The sequence below is a fragment of the Triticum aestivum genome, chromosome 3B, assembly GCF_018294505.1.
Source record: "Triticum aestivum cultivar Chinese Spring chromosome 3B, IWGSC CS RefSeq v2.1, whole genome shotgun sequence".
Lineage (NCBI taxonomy): Eukaryota > Viridiplantae > Streptophyta > Magnoliopsida > Poales > Poaceae > Triticum > Triticum aestivum.
Window position 1 is genome coordinate 826611805 of NC_057801.1, and position 11950 is coordinate 826623754.

General features: G+C 46.8%; 1 long non-coding RNA gene across 20 annotated transcripts; it reads left to right on the forward strand.

Moving 5' to 3' along the window:
* Nucleotides 1-1424: 1424 nt before the first annotated feature.
* LOC123072696 (uncharacterized) lies at nucleotides 1425-7365 on the forward strand. 20 transcript variants are annotated; one of them, XR_006435321.1, is made up of 7 exons: nucleotides 1425-1868; nucleotides 1962-2575; nucleotides 2716-3882; nucleotides 3986-4455; nucleotides 4532-4594; nucleotides 4887-4986; nucleotides 5118-6357. It is a non-coding gene; the product is annotated as an uncharacterized lncRNA (long non-coding RNA). The 20 variants fall into 20 exon arrangements; XR_006435322.1 differs by having other exon boundaries at nucleotides 3986-4212; nucleotides 4386-4455; nucleotides 4887-6357; XR_006435323.1 differs by having other exon boundaries at nucleotides 3986-4594; nucleotides 5566-6357.
* Nucleotides 7366-11950: the final 4585 nt, after the last annotated feature.

Consider the following 11950-nt stretch of genomic DNA (forward strand, 5'->3'; position numbering starts at 1 on the left):
GACGACCTTTTCTTCCAGCGCGACCTCTGCCTCCGACGGCGAGATCACCCATGTTTTCTTATCGCTCCACAGATCAAAATCGACATGGGCATCGTCGCCACCACTGGCCTCTACCGGTGGGAAGAGACCCACGGGGCCGCGACCCTTGTGCACCCCTTGGACTCACTGCCCGCAGATGTGACACATGGATTTGCGCACTGCTATGGGCTGGTGCTGGTGGGCACGAGTCAGCGGTGCGTGTGCTCAACCCGACTACGCGACGCATCCTCACGCTTCCCCCAGGGAGTCCAGATGCGAACGCGCAGTGCTTGGACCATGGAAGCCACCAAGCGTTTGGCCTCGGACGCGACCCCTACAAGGTCGCACGATTCTTTGAACCCCGGTGCACACCTTTGGGGGCATTTGCTAACCGTGTGGAGCTGTTTACCATCGGGAAGGATCGGCACTGGCGTCTGAAAGTGGAGCGGTCGCCGCATCGTGTCATGGTACACCGGACGGCGACCTTCTTCAAGGGGTCACTGCTCTGGACCATCAGTCCGTATGACTACATGAGCGGGCATGGTTTCCTCCGATTAAGAGCGGGGAATGAGAGGTTTGGGTTTATTCCAGCGCCTCCTTGCCGCCCATGGTTTGAGAGTGCGGCGCCCACCATGTCCGAATTGCACGGACAATTGTGTGTGACTTGTTCACTGCACGATGATGACCGGTCGCTTGATATGTGGATGTGTAGTGACATCGATAGCGCACGCGCCAAAAAGCCACAGTGGGAGAAGCGTTACAGCATCTACTGGGACTGGGCCCTGTCATCCCTCCGTCCTGTGGCCATGCTGGGTGATGGGGAACTCTTGTGCCAAGCCTCGGGGGACCGTTTGTGCCGGTGCATTTTACATACTAAGAAGCGTGTCAAGGTGAAGGATAGATTCTGTATGAATGATCTGGAATATTACAACCTCGAGGAGGGCACACTTGTTGAGCACCCACACGGAATGTCCTGCTTTGATGTAATTCCATTTGTTCCAAGCTTCGTCTCCATCTAGTCAAGGTTTATTTTTGCGGGGCCACCTAATTAAAGTGGACCCTGGGTAATTCATATTTCAGGAGGACCAGCACAAGGTTTGAGTGTGTTTTGTTTCTACATTATTTGTATTCTAGTCCGGGACAGTTAAACACAAACATGTAGTATCAACGGCGGTGTGGGGATGGTTTCCTTTCCCATTTTCATATTTGGCTGTATAAGTTAGCCTGTAAACTAATCTCTACTCCTAATGTCTCAGTTGGTAGGTCGCGTTTCGGCTTTTATTTTCGTCCCATCATTTTCGTCCGGTTTTTTTTGCTGGTTTTTTTTCGTCCCCCACACCCACCAGACGCGCACACACAAAAAAAAAAAAACCCGCACAAACACCTCTCGTATCGATCCCCTCGAGGAGAAGCCGTCGCCCCCATCTCCCGTTCCGCCGCCGCCGCCCCCCGCCTTCCCCTATCTCCCTGTCAGCCACCTCCACCACCCCCACGCTTCTCCTCACCACAACAGATCCCTTCGCCGCCGCCCTCGCACTCGCACCAAGCCGCCGCCGATCCCTGCGTCCCAGCGGATCCGTTCGTCGCTGCCGATCCTTCGCTGCCGTCGATCTCGTTGCTACATCGACGGCAACCAGGGGTCGTCCTCCGCCCGGCCGCGGCGGAGACCAAGCAGGAGTCCTCCAAGGATGACTCCCGCGGGATCATCCTGATCCTGTTCGAGAAGTTCGGCTTCTCCCACCGCGGGTCCGTCTCCATCGCGCTCACCGGCGCCAGGGCTGCCTCCAAGCTCGCCAAGCCGGACCCTTCGCAGCTCGGCTTCTTCCTTTGGTGATATTGAAGATGAAATTGTTTGTTCTTGTATTCTGTTACATGGTTTGGTTTTGTTAGCTAGATTCAGTCTTTCTATATCTCAGCTGAGGTTGATGTGGGTTTATTGGCAGATTATTATCCCTGCTCGCCGGTCATCGCCCCGCCAAACGCAACCGCACCCCCGTCGACCCCGGCTGCTTGCCTGCCTTCCCTGCCGTCCTCGGCCGTAGGACGCCGCCACACTTCCTATCTGCATCGTCCTGCTGGCGGATCGAGGTCACGCACTGACGACCCATCATCTCTGACGGCGGATCTGGCCGTGGGCGAGGATGCCAAGCCACCTGCTCCAGTCACGGCCATCCCGACTCCTCGTCCACCCCCTGCCCTGTCCGGTTCATTTTCGTTCGTCCTTCATCCTGTCCACGCCGATTTTGTTTACCTTATTACGATGTCCCACCTCCTCCTGTGTTTCTGGATTCGTTTTGTAGCCTCTGTCCTACCCCCCTCTGCATCAACTAACTCGGCGCCGCGTGATCCTGAGGCGGCGGGATTGAGAGGATGGAACTCGGCCACGGGAGGATGGTGTTCATCGTGTGAGGGAAGATGAGTATGTAACTCATGCAGGGCAAGCTGTTGTGCGGATGCGTGACTCGACTGCAGCGTTGAGATGGAGGACACGTGCGCCACGGTGTCATGCTTCACCATCGTCCCCCTAGCCTGCTTGCAAGGCGCCGCGACCTCGATGGTAAAGAAAAACTCAGATATATCCTTGTACGTATTTATTAGGTTGGTCAATTTGGGGATTTAGGCTGAACATTCATATTGATTTGTTGTGGTCAGCGATAGTTTCGTTTCACTTCTCAGCAGATTCTTCAATCTGATCAGGATGTGCATGAAGTCTGCCCATCAATATCAGATAGTGGGATTGATGGGATTGACGGTGCTGCTCTTGGAGGGGATTCATGACGCGAATTCGTGCAGCTGGAGTAATGCTTTTCATTTAGCTGAATGTAATGCGAGCGACACTCAGAAACATTGTGAAGATGATCCTGACAAAGTGAGGCAGGTGGATGTTTTAGTTAGGAATGTTTGCGGATGGATGTGAAATGAGCTGTTCAGTACTCTCCTATTTAGTTTCACCATTTAGGAATTTATTTATATGGTAAGAATTGTTAGATTGGTTTGTGATGAAATGTTGCTTGGAAATAAATGCATGATAGGTTAGAGTGGGGGCCAAAATGGTTACAATGCTCTTGTAGGATGATGGATTTTTCCATGTAGTTTTGTAGCCTTCATGGAAGTAAGATTTTGTAGGCTTGTTTGGACATTTTTGTTTGTTTCGGAAACCAGAGCAGTTCACTTTATCCATGTGTTTTTTCTTCTTCTCTGCACTCTACTCTTTGGGATGATCAATATGCATTACTCTTTTTCAAAGTTTCTATTTGGAACTATTTTTTATTAAACCACTGTAAGAAAAGTTTCACAAGAAACCTAAACTCTGTAACAGGTGGTCATTAAAAATTGTTTGCCATGTGTAATGAATGTTTGCCACAAGTTAGAGAACATAACTGGTCGTAGTTGTTTGTCAGTTCGTTTTGCTCATGGGCATATATAATTAGCTTTTACCAGTTTTTTGATTATACAAGTTTTTTCCCCTCTTTTTCCACCTGTATGTTTCTGCAATGTGTGTACATTCAAGCGCCACAAGGTTTATTCTCCCACCGTGTGCCACTAATATTTCATTTTTGTTGGTGAGATTTTTAACTTCTGGATGCACGAATGGTTTGGATATTGTGTTGCGCAATGCTACTGGGTTATGCTATGACCACGGACATGCTTATGTGATGGATTCGACGGTGCCGATGTGCCTTGCCTATATCAACTACGGTGGCACCAACCCTCTTGACGGAGCCCCGGGAGCTGATGTGTTTAGCATGTCTGTTGGCCTCAAGGATGACCAGTTCATCTACTTGTGCAACCTATTCTGCTCCACCATGGGTGCCTAGGGTCACCGATCATACACTGCATCGACTAACATTGATATAGACGATGGTATGCATGTTTTTTCACTATTTCTCCAATTAGTATTTTCTTCCATAGTTTTCTAACCGGGGTTCTGATGCATTGTTGTGTGTGTACATTATGGAGCATTTAGAAGATTCCAAAATAAGTTGCCTGTTGGTTGGACATCCCGAAGCACGGGCTGGCGGAAGGCAAAGAGAGCTTTAGCAGGGTCGAGGTTGACACCTCACCCGATGATCACATGTTCTTCAAGGAAGGATGGAAGAAGTTCCTCACGAGAACATGACTTGAGGTGTACGAATTATGCCATCGCCCGCAATGAAGATAATGTTCGACGAGTTCTGGATTTTCATGGGTTTGGTTAGTCATTTCTCTGGTTTTTGTAACCGAACACATGCATGTGTGTGTGTGTGCTTATGTGTGGCTAGAGGCCGCAGGAACCAGTATATAAATTTTGGTCTACCTTACTAATGATTATCAGTGTTGAATTTGTTAGTGTTCTCTTCTTATTTATTCTTTGTTCTCTGTTTCAGTCTGTTGTGTCTGATTATTAGCCCCCCCCCCCCCCTAGCTTCAGTGTTCTTCTACAACAAAGCAGAGGAGGTTTTGTTGTCTTTTATTTATTGTTAATTCTCCAAACAATATCTGTAAAATCTCTCACTTGAATGTTTGTGTGCAGTAGTTAATCAACCTTTCGCTGGTGTATTCAGTTCTTTGACACACCTTTTCATGGGAGCAGAAGGTACCTAGCTAATTCACTATTTTTTGAACATGTTACAGTTTTTTCAAGTGCTCACAGAAAAGTTTGTTGTTACTTCAAAAGGTTGTGTTGATCTGTTGCTTAGTCCAAAAAAATGAAATGTAATAATCATGTGGTTCTAGATGGTTAAAAATAAGAAGCCGCGTTGGTCTTGATTTTTTTCGCATCATTATATTGAGCCTTTTTTAGGATAACCTTTTTACTGTTGGAAATCATGGGCTAAGTTTTGTGTGTACCAGAAACAGAGAACCTTGTTAACTATATTGTGGTGCAGAGTTGAATATTGTGTGGAGGTTAGTGTTGAAGAAGATAAGTTCATTTGTGAGTGCCTTAATTTTGAACACTCTGATTTGCTGTGCAGCGACACACTGAAGGTATTACTAATGCTACATTGTACTTACATTACTTGCTCTGTTAAGCATGAGAGTTAATGATACTTGTGTGTAGTTATAATTTTTCTAGGTTGATGCACACCTCTTTACGTTGAGCTACCTGTAACTTGCAGGCAAACACACTGCACTAGATGTTTGCTTGCTCCTTCTACTCCTAATTGCTGCACCATTAAAGGTCACTGCATCTGATATTGATCAATTAACATCATGCATGTACTTTCACACGCCTGTGATGGCAAGAAGGCATCAGATGTCTTAGTATGTTTATTGCTCCATGGTGTTGGGATTATCTAATTTTGCTGCACTTACACATTTTTTGGTTCTGTTGATCTTAGGTAACTCAGGCTTAAAGTTTCAAAAGCTAGACTGTAGGCGCATACATGTGGATTCAATCTTTTTTTCTTAAGAGCAACTCCAACGCAGTGACTCAAATCGTGTCCGTATGGGTCGGCCGAGCGGACGGATTTGCCTATTTTTTCATTTGGGTCATCCAGTGCACCCAACGGTAGCTGACACATTTTGTGACGCGTCTGCCCTGACATTTTGTCAAACACGTAGCAGGCAGGGGAGCTCGCGGCAGCTTGGCGTGGCGAGGCGAGGCTGGGATGGGCGTGTGAGTAGTGAGGCGGCCAGGCACGAGGAGGCGAGGCGACCGGGCGCACGAGGCTGCTGGGCACGGCGAGGCGAGGCCGGGCCGGACGCGCGAGCACCTAGCAGGCGTGGCCGCCGCCTGCGTCGACCAGGAGCACACACCCGCGGAGAAATGCCGTGGCCTGGCGCTGCCCGTCGCGGAGCTCGCGAGGGACTCCTTTGTCATGGGCGGACGCTGCCTGTCACGACGCTCGTGAGGTCCAGCTTGGGATGCATGGAGTCCAGAGCGCGGCAGAACTGCACGGCGGCTGTCGAGGTGGGCGAGCACGGCGGTGGCAGCTGCAGCAGCTGCTGCTGCTCATAAGTCCGCTGTGGTGACTGTGTCTGCTGTTGTTCCTGCTTGCGCGGCAGCGGTGACTGCTGATGTTGCTCATGCGTCTGTTGTTCCTGAGTGCGCGGGGGCGCGGAGGTGATGGCGTTGCGGCGGCGGTGACTGCATTGGGCAAATATTTTCGTCTGCGCAGACACAAACAGACAAAATGGGTCGGTGCATTGCAGTTGCTCTAACTCTGAAATTTTCATTCATTTGCTTTTAGGATGTAGGATGGAGCATAGTTTGTGCTATTGAAGATGCTTTATACTCCCTCCGTTCTTAAATATAAGCCTTTAGTTTGTGATGTTGAAGATGCTTTGTACTCCTTCCATTCCTAAATATATACTACCATTTTAGAGATTTCAATATAGAGTATATGTGGAGCAAAATTTGTCTATATCCATCCGTATGTAGTCCGTATTGAAATATCTAAAAAGGCTTATTTTTAGAAATGGAGGGAATAACAAAAAAGATCACATATAACATAAATTGATTGATCATAAATTATTATTTTTTCTCCTAGGTGGGATTGGTAGCAAAGCTGTTCTGTTGGACTATGCAGTTCATTGGCCATGGAGTTTTTGCGGCAAGTCTCTATCAAGCTATTAACGTTAGGTTAAGCACTATCTGAAGTAAATTTCTGCCCAAATATTATACTTGACACTTACTCTGACTGTAGAACCGGACACGTGCTCTACTTCATAGCATTCTGGTTTTCATGCAATGTGCAAAAGCTGATTAATGCTAAACGCAGGAGTGGGTGGATAAGAAAGCAAATATAATGTCTTGAGAAGTGACCAAAAACTCATGATGCTATGTTTGTTGTGTTGTGTAACAGTGTAAGATGAGAATGATTCACCCTGTTTGCTATCTCTGTGTTACTTCAGATAAACTAAACCGCAGACTAATATCACCCTGAGATGTGAGCATGAAATCCCGATGCTATGTTTGTTGTGTAACAACATTATTAAGATGAGACCCGTCTTGTGTGTTATCGCATTTGTGTTGGTGAAGATAGAGTGAACTGTAGAGTAATATTATATTTTATGATAAATATGTTTACTTGTAGATTTATCTTCTACATGCAATACACACTCTTGTACGTCGTTCACAAACATACACATCATGTGTATATTCTGGATGCTATCCATACATCACAAGGTCAAAACTCCCATGTATTTACTGAAATTACAAAGATTTGTGAGGAAATTCAACGATGTACTGGAAATAAAGCAGCCCGACTGAAATTCTGATATATCTAGATGACAATGTTTATTTCCGCTTGGTATTCCAACGAGCATAGATGGACAATAAATTTATATTTTAAATTATCATAACATTCAAAATAATATGGATTTCGTAAATTGCAGGGATGTGTGACTATTTATTTTATTTTATGCTTTAGTGGAACGGTAAAGAATTAGTTCATCCTGTTTGCACAATGAGTATTCTTCATTACACAGTTTAAGACATTGGAGGTGAATTATTCGTGCTAATTACATATATTGCTTGTGCAGGTTGGGTATGAGTCGAGGATTTTTTTTATACTTGTTCAAATTTCATGTGAATGAAGCTAAAGACAATATTCTTACGTGGTTGCCCTTTAGCACCGGTTCGTGCTGAACCGGTACTAAAAAGGGGGGGGGAGGGCCTTTAGTGCCCACACTTTAGTGCCGGTTATGAAACCGGCACTAAAGGGCCTTACGAACCGGTGCTATTGCCCGGTTCTGCACTAGTGGCTGCGTTTGATCAGTAAGGTTGAAGATTAACGGTTGCAAAGCTGAGAGGATGCCGCCAGCAGATCATGGAATTTTTGTGAACGTGAACGCCTATCGCGCGCGGCAGAATAGATCAAAGTCTTCTTGCGGAGAAATATTACTTGAGTTTGGTTTCCTGGATTTGTGCAGGATTAACTCAGAGAGCACATCTGCCTGTCAGGTTGTCCTAGACATCGGACGTCCCAAGTGATGAAAGATAGATTAACATTAGCCATAGGTAGTTCCTCGTTCCACGATACTTCTCATGGTTTTAGTTGAAGCTAAAAACATGACACGTATTAGGAATGGAAGGAGCGACTAGCAAAGCACACAAAATTAGCACAAAAGAATAGAGTTAAATACACTGGAGGTGCTTTAACTTGTCTTGGACAGTCAGTTTGATGCCCAAAGTTGCAAAATACACAAACCTGATGCTCGAATTTGTGTGGATGAGAGCTAAAATACTTGTTCAAATTTCATGTGAATGAAGCTAAAGACAATATTCTTAATATTGTGCGAGAATTTCTTAAGCGCATCAGGTGGATCTTAATTTGTAACTGGTTTTAGTTAGATAATCTCTCTATATGTATACATCATCAGATTGTCTTCTTTGTTATCAATTTACGTTGCAAATGAAGTGGACCAATGGGCTTTAATTATTAGCCGATTATGCCTGTGCTATCTATTCTCTTCACGTGAAATTTAACATGCATTATGTTTATATAATTCCAGCAATATATTCAAAAGCCCGTGGCAACGCACGGGCACTCTACTAGTTTCCATAGCATGGCACCCTAGCTTCTTTTTTCATACCCAGCATCAGTCTCCTTTGGTCCGTCCCGTACAACCAAGCACAGGGGCTTTAAAAGTATGGTCAAAGCAAAGAGTACCAACACATTTACGTATGTATGCAACTGGTGGCCGTGCAGGGTCATGGAGCACTCCTCTGCCAACACTTGGGGAACCATCTCCGAGACTTGTGGATGGTTTTTTCATGGATTTCTTGGGATATTACCACATCGGAGAGGACACACTTGTTGTGTGCGCATGCCGAAATGACTGCCACTTGCTTAGAATGAGATTCCAGTTTCGTACAAACTTGCTTGTAAGGGTGTGAACGCAGAATTCAAACATAATTTTGTGATGAACCCTAATCCCAAATCAATATCATTCGCACAAAGAAAAATCTCAAAATCGGGATGATGATCGTGTGTGGCGGGGCTGCTTGATCACAGTGTCATCTCCACCGAGGGGGTTAGAATTAGGCCACATCAGTTCACGGATGGGGGAACAAACAGTGCGATCACTCCGGCCTGATGCGGTTGATTCGGTTGGAATAAAAGTCAAAACGAATTAGCCAAGACAAAAGTTCTAAAGTACCCCTGTAGATGGATGGTTGGATTTATCTGGTACTCCCACCTCTCCCTAGGGACTACCAGGGCAATGTAAAAACTCTCACCGTGTGGATCTGTTCACCATTGGGAGGGATCGGCGTTGGCGTGTAAAAGTGGCGCAGTCACCGCACCATTTATGGTACAACGGATGGCGACTTTCTTCAAGGGGTCGCTGCTCTGGACCATAAGCGACACGGGCACACTTGTTGTGTGCGTTGTGGTATGAATTTCTTGGGATATTACCACCTCGGAGAGGGCAAACTTGTGTGCGCACGCTGAAATGACTCCTACTTGCTGTAGTTGCCTGTTTTTCCAAGTTTTGTTCCGATCTATTTAAGCTGTGAGCGGGTAATATTTCGTGATAATCAGACAATTGTTGTTTTCTATCAACATCATGAATAATAAAATATAAAATACTTCAAGAACTTTTTTTCACATATGTTTAGATTCATTTTTCATGTTCATGCCAATTTTTTCATGCTAAAAAAAGACTTTTTGCATCCTTCTAGCGTGTGCAAACTTTCATAACAATTATTGAACTTCCCGCAAATTTTTTTTAACAATTATTGAACTATGAACTTATGTTTTAACACGAGTCACAATAATGTGTTTGTTCATACAGGCTCTTCTGTAGACAACACAAAGACACGAACATATAGATCTCCCAAATTTTTCGTTACTTTACCCAAGATTCTGAAAAAAATTAATTTTGCAACTGTAAATGTATTTGTTGTCGTTTCACGCATGTGTTCAACCAGGCCCCGGTAAACAAGCCGCGCCGCCAATGCATTCACGGCAAATTGATTAGGACGCAAAACTTCCTGCGTGCATAGATATCAAGTCGACCGATCGTCGGAGTAGATCGATCTATTTCACGCGGCTATGAAAGCGAGACGATGGCACCTGCATCCGGCAAGAGGAGGAGGAAGCCGAGGCGGCACGTCCTGCACGTGGCCGACAAGGAGATCCTGCTCCGGCTGAACGTCAGGTCGCTTCTCTGGTTCAGGTGCGTCTCTAAGGCATGGCACCGCACCATCTCCGTCCACCCGTCCTTCCGTCGCAACCTTCACCTCCACCGGGAACATCATACATGCCCTCATCACTCTATAGATCAAAGTTGCCGGCAAGAAAGATACACGTGACTCCGACGCTGTGACCCACAGCGCCGCGACCCTTGTGCACTGCATGGACTCGCTGCCTACAGGGCTGGCGCAAGAATTCGCGCACTGCGATGGCCTGGTGTCGATGGTGACCGTGTCCTCGGTGCTAGTGCTTAACCCTGGCACACACCGTGTACTCACGCTGCCAGGGAGCCCACGTGCCGCTAGTAACCACTGGGTTAGTTAAAACTCTTATGCCTGGGGCACAACCCCCACACACCGTGTACGCACGCTGCCAGGGAGCCCACGCGCCGCCATTAACCGCTGGGTTAGTTAGAACTCTTATGTCTGGGTCACAACCCCCGCATTGGCGACTATGTGGTTGTTCGCTTCTTCCACCGAAGCGAGTTCGCGACCAGCATCCCCTACCCCCCTCATGTGGAGGTGTTCATCATAGGGACGGACCAGCATTGCCGCCAGACCATGGCGCAGCCGCCCCAAGTAATCATGTTATGGCGGAAGGCGACTTTCCTGAAGGGGTTTCTCCTCTGGACGTTGGACCGATATGAACACCGCTTATGCTCCGGTGCTCCCCCCGGGCTGAACGCAAGGGGGGGAAAACACAAGGACGGCCAGGATGAACCAAAAAGGGTTCGGAACAAGGGGCACGATTGTCTTTGTTGCCCCCGCATATAGTCGTCGAGGAGCCCTGGGAGGCCTGTACGGGCCCGGTTAGATCCTATGCCCGGCCATATACGTATTACGTATTCATATACGCTGGGTGTTTCATTTTTTGCATGCAGCCGCCCGCAGCCGTGGGGCAGCACGTGTCCATGGGAACATTGCCAAAACCGTCCCATCATATAAATGTGGAGGGGAATCACCTCCGGCCGCATCGTCTCCTTCTCCTCTCCCTCTCCTCTCCCACCGCATCCTCTCACACCACGTCGTCTCCCTCTCGCCCACCGCATCCTCTCACACCACGTCGTCTCCCTCTCGCCCACCGCATCCTCTCCATCACCTCCATTGCCATGAAGGATGGATGTCGTGAGCGCCCCGACTGGAGCGCAGATCTGGTGGCGCTGGCACAGCAGGTCGCGGCGCCCACAGGGGTGCAGGACGATGCTGGCGTCCAGGGTAGTGCAGCAGATGCTATAGATCTGTAGATGCTGGTAAGGTGTATGTCTTCTAATTTCTCATAATTCCCTTGTTAACCCTCCAGAAAAAAGGAAAGTTTCTCTCTCTCCTGATTTTATGTATCTCTTCTTGTAGCAAAAGAAGGAAAGCATCTCTCTGTCGATTGCATTTATCTCTTACTTTTCTGGACTAACCGATTTACTTGCCAAGGGTAATTTCTTCGTAATATATCTATAATTACGTGCCTTGGTCACCATGCCAAAAATAATACACCTTGCGTAAAGGAAAAGAGGGAGCACATGTTTTGCAACCCAACTTTTTTTTTCGTTTACTAGGATCATTAATCACCGCATGCATGCAAGAAAACTGAGTGAAGAAAGTAGCTAAGTGACATTATGGCAACATGCATGCAAGCATTAAACAAGTTGCTAGTATAAGGAAACATCATTAATTTTACCTCGTTTACTGTTGGTGGCTTTGTATGATGCAAAATGTATATTCCATAGTGACCTTGTATAAGTAAATGGATAGAGTAGGATTTTTTTTTTACAGATTTGTTGTAAGAGGGTTGGGCCTTTGGGACGGGTCTTTGGG